The sequence below is a fragment of the Vanellus vanellus genome (genome assembly GCF_965231255.1).
Source record: "Vanellus vanellus genome assembly, chromosome: 16".
NCBI classification, from domain to species: Eukaryota; Metazoa; Chordata; class Aves; order Charadriiformes; family Charadriidae; genus Vanellus; species Vanellus vanellus.
Window position 1 is genome coordinate 17,439,645 of NC_138921.1, and position 5,548 is coordinate 17,445,192.

Below are 5,548 nucleotides of genomic sequence, written 5' to 3' on the forward strand. Positions count from 1 at the left end.
ATTTTTTCCAGACGGTTCAGGATGGCTGATTGTGATAGCCTTTGTGCCTGTTTGGGGAGAGCCTTTTATAGAAACACGTGTCCAGAAATCAACAAGATTCTCACTGTTCAAAGGTTTGTTGTAAATTACTGGAGCAAAACAAATAGAAACAAATGCTATTTTTCAGAGGTCATCTCCAATTCAGGAAAAGACCGAGGGAGTGGGGGAAGTAGTCAGTAGAACTCCTACGCGTTATTTTAATAGTTACTTTTTTCTGAAAAGGAAGATGTGTGTTGTTTTTACAAGCATTTCTGCTCCAAAGTTCAAGATCACAGGGTCATTGGCACAAGGTGTATGTTTTAATTTTATTGGAGGAACTAAACCCAGTTATCAGTAAGAAAAACGATAAAGAATAGATGCTGACAGTACAGTTTTGTTCAGGAGATAAGGAGACACTGAGAAAGCATCCTTACTGCACAGTGTGTTCCAGCATGAGGGTTTTAAATGAGAGAGGTAAAAAGAGATTCTGAGGAAGGTATAATTGAAAATTGTGGTATGATGTTAGAACAATGAAATGGACTGCAGAAGCCTTCTGACGGAGGTACAAGGATATTCTGGCACGGAATTAGGGCAGAGCTGATGCGGTGACAGCTACAGCGTAACTATCTGTTCTAATAGCAGAATAGGAACTTTATGATGGAGGGTTTTTAGGGGATACTGAAAGAATGCAAGGCATACTCCACTGATCTGGTATGTAAAATATCAGATAGTGCATAAGATAAGAACCTCCTTGCACTTGATTATAGCTGGGTAGAAGAATCAAGGACAGAGTAGAGTCCGTAACACTGACAGGGGAGTTTTGGGAAGCAAGGCTATTAAGGCCTAGATAACCCTATCAGTAGTATTATCTAAGGCTGCAGCTGTGGGTGATGCAGCTGATGCAGGGGCGGGGGGGTAGCCAACAAGCACAGGTGCTTAGTACTAACGGCCCCCTTCTCTAAGGGGCTGCAGCTATAGGGCATTACTCCACTTCAGTGTTGGGTAAAAGGCATGGGCAGGAGAGACAACGGAGCTTCTGCCAAGTTCTACCTATTGGGACTGTGGGGTTGCATGGAAGAGGTGAGCTGGAAGTAAGGGGAAGGGGGTAGAGGAGTTTGTGGGGAGTGTGAAAGAGGCGGGTCTGTGCTTGGAGCTGTGTGTCCTGCGTAAGACAAGGGTCTGTGTGCCTGGGATTGTCCTGGGCAACCTGAGAGAGACAGTGGGGGTGCACTGGGCAGCCCATGAGAAACAGAGCCAAAGGGGCAGCTGAGGTGGCTGTGGGAGCAGCTGCATCGGGATCAGATGAGGGCTGTACTGGGAAGCCCTGGAAATGTTAAGGAACTGGCAGCTCAGCTCTGTGGTGGCACAAGGGGGAACAAAATGCATTGGCATGCAACAACGATAGGTGTCAATGCCTCCCTGTCCTGTGGCATGCCCACATGTGGCTGTAGGCTCCTGGCTCCTGGCACCAGGCTGCTGGTTGGCCAGATCGGCACAGCATGCAGGCAGCAGCAGTCTTCTGGCACTGGGCCTCCAGTGCTTTCTGCCAGAGGCTCCAGGTAGGGTCATTCTCCTCGGCTGTGCCATACAGCATGTTTTGAACATCTTGTCCTGCCCAGACCAGCCCCAGGGCTATCTCTTGTTTAATTTGTTCAAAAGCTTGTTGTTGCTCAGGACCTCATTTGAAATCATTCTTCTTCCGGGTCACTTGGTAGAGAGGGCTTACAACCAGACTGTAAATTGGAATAAGCATTCTCCAAAAACCCACAATGCCCAAGAAAGCTTGTGCTTCCTTTTTGCTAGTCGGTGGAGACATAACCTGCTATTTTGTTGATCACATCCATTGGAATCTGATGATGTCCGTCTTGCCATTTTATTCCTAAAAACTGGATCTCCCAAGCAGATCCCTTGACCTTACTTCAGTTTATGGCAAAACTGACTCTCAGAAGAATTTGGACTATTTTCTTCCCTTTCTCAAAAACTTCTTCTGCTGTGTAGCCTCATATGATGATGGTGTCAATGTACTGCAGGTGTTCCAGAGCTTCACCCTGTTCCAGTGCAGTCTGGATCAGTCTGTGGTAAATCATAGGGCTGTGTTTCCACCCCTGGGGCAGTCGATTCCAGGTGTACTAGACACCCCTCCAAGTGAAAGCAAACTCTGGTCTGCACTCTGCTGCCAAAGGGATTGAGGAGAAACACATCAGCGATATCAATTGTGGCATACCACTTGGCTGCCTTGGACTCCAATTCATATTGAAGTTCTAGCATGTCTGTCACAGCAGCATTCAGCAGTGGCATAACGTCATTCAGGCCACAATAGTGTACTGTTAGCCTCCACTATCCATTGGGCTTTTGCACTGGCCGTATGGGACAGTTAAAGGGTGAGTGAGTCTCGCTGATCACTCCTTGGCTCTCCAGTTGACGAATCAGCTTATGGATGGGAATCAGAAAGTCTTGATTGGTGAAATATTGCCACCAATGCACTGTTATGGTAGCAATTGGCACCTGTTGTTCTTCGACCCTCAGCAGTCCGACAATAGAAGGGTCCTCCAAGAGACCAGGCAAGGTAGACAGATGTTTCTTTTCCTCCATCTCCAAGGCAGCTATACCAAAGGCTCACTGGTACCCTTTTTGGGTCCTTGAAGTACCATCTCCTGAGGTAGTCTATGCCAAGGATGATTGGAGCCTCTGGGCCAGCCACAGTGAAATGCTTTTGCCACTTGTTCCCAGTTAGGCTCACTTCAGCTTCCAGTAGTTAGCCATTGGGATCCCCCTGTCCCTCCATAAATACAGATGGGTTCTGCCTCTCTGCAGCTTGATGGCATTAGGGTACACTCTGCACTGGTGTCTACCAGAGCCTTATGCTCTTGTGGATCTGATGTGCCAGGCCATCGAATTCATGCAGTCTAGTAAACCCAGTTGTTCCTCTCCTCCACCTGCATGGAGGCAGGGCCCCTCTAGTTCTGATTGTAGTATCTGCTATCAATGAATAGGTTTGTGTGGCACACATGGGTTTGAATCCCATCCTTGTTATTCACTGCTTGTAAATACCAATTGGAAGTTCCTTCCAGAGGATCACAAACCCTTCTGCTTTGTCACTGGAAAACAGAGCAGCAATTTTCCAGGAAGAGCCCCCATTTGTGATTGTTTTCCCTTGCAACTCACGTACTGATGCCTCTAGGGTCAAGGTAGGTTTTCCAGCCCACTTCCTCGTGTCCTCTCTGTGGTCAAGCAGGTGAACCACAGGGTGTCTCGTGGTGTATACCCTCTATATACTGTCTTGAGCAGAAAAACACTTACTCCTAATAGCTGAGATACTGGTCGATACAGGTGGGGAGTAGGACATATCCTCTTCAAGTTGCTAAAACTCCAACAGCTTTGACAATGTTTTGAACAGGTTTTTGGATTTCTTGGACAGTCTTTCCACAACCAAGATGCAGACCCGTAGGGAAATAAAAAGACTTCCTTCATGTTGCTGGAGTTAGCCAGCCACTACATCCACCTTTGGTGCCTCTTCATCTTTCCAGCCCATTACTGCCAATGAGCTGGCATACGATGATGGTGTGCGCTGTAGAGACTTCCACCATATGGGTCAGGTACATTGGACTGCATCTGGATCTGTGGTCAACTCCGGGTTGTCCAGGTCATAATAAATCAGCTCCTGCAAAGCTAATTCCCTCAGGTACTGGCTACCTCTCTCCATGACGGCCCACTTGCATAGGTGACATATATTATATCTTCCTTGAAAGGATACCTTTCCTTCATGGCTAACAGAAGTCACCTCCAGAGGCTGAGGGTTTGTGTCCTTTTTCCAATTACCTTGTTAATACCCCCTTCCCTAGACAGGGATCCCATCTGCTTGGCTTCACTACCCTCTAATTCCAAGCTGCTGGCCCCATTACCCCAGCATCAGAGTAGCCAGGTAACAATGTGCTCGCCTGGATGACGGGTGAAATCTTTTTGTATATCTTGCAGCTCACCTAGGGATAAGGATTGGGTGATTACTTCTGGTTCTTCCTCTGTTCCCGTGATGATCCTGGTTCTTCTTTACCCTTGTGATCTATTTTCTTTGTGTATTTCTTCTTCTGTGTCAGGGTGACTGATACCAGCATGGGTTGGTTCTCTGGTTCATTAATCATGGTGCTCATCCCTGGGGTTGGAGTAGCCGTGGTGCTCATTGTGGGGACTGGAATTGTATGCCAATGTACAGACCGATGTTTAACCCTAAGCAAGACTTCAAACATATTCATATTCGATTCCCTCGAATCCTCCTGCATCTGACCTACTGTCCTATGCCTTAGTCTGATAGAACACCTCTACTTTCTTCTGTGCTACTCTGTAATATGCTGAAGTATAATTGGGGATTTTTGTTTTTCAGGTGTCTCGTACACGCCTTGCAATGCTCGATAGATCCCCCGCCCAGGTTTGCCTGCCGGCGGTTGAGTGCCCTAAGGGGAAGGGGCCAGCCTTGGGCCTGGTCATTTTGTGGCTTTTGGGGCGGTGAATAAAAAGTGGGAGAGGGATGTCTGTGGTGGTGGTGGTGGTGGTGTCATTTGGGGCAGCCCAAGGTCAGTGGGGGGCGCAATGATGCAGTGGAGGAGCAGGTGAGTGGGGGATGGGGGGATCGCATGGGAGTTGCCCCAAAAGAGGTGGGTCACAGCCCAAAAATGGCTGAAAATTTGTGGGGGGATTAAAAAACATTAAAACCTGTAAATATGGGTGTGAGGCATTGGAATAGAGAAAAATCTCTCATTTGAATATATGTTGATAAAGGACTATTCATTTATGTATATAGAAGGAGTTCAAAATAAAAAACTACTCTAAAAAAATCTGCTCTATTATATAAAGGATTTTAGAATATAAAAAGATCTTTCCAATAGCCCATTTTTGCCTTTATCGTTCTCTGTGTGACTCCCCATCCCTATTCTTTAATTGCTCTGTCTCTCCCCTTCAGCTCATCAAGGTTTTCTGGTATTTCTGAGTTTTGTATTTACCCTAAATATATACATCATTGTGTAAATAGACACGTAAGTATCTATTATCTATGCTCTATAAGGTTTTTGAACTGCAAAGCAAGCCTATATAGAGAAAGCATTTAAAAACTTGACACCCCACCCAATATCTATAGACGTAAAAACGCTTTCAAAAGCGGCCCGTCTCGGCCCCGCCTCTTGCCCTTTTGGGCCCCGCCTCCCCGTCCCGCCTCGTTCTGGCTGCTGCTGCCCCCACGTGGCCAATGCGCGGTACTGCAGCGCCGGCCCTGCACGGGCCGTTACCCGGCGCCATCCCCGGCGGCGGGTGAGGGCCAGCACCAATGGGGAGCCGAGCGAGCCCCTTTGGCGGGTGTGGGGGTGTCTCCTTCCCGCTGGCCGCCCAGTAGTGGCGGGACGGTAAGCTTCAAACCGCACGCTGCGGCAAGCTGCCGAGCCTCCTCCCCGAGGAGTTGGCCGAGAGCTGACGGAAGGGAAGAGGGGAAGAAGGCGGACACCCCGCTCAAGCGCATACGCCGCACACCTCCCCAACTCGCCAG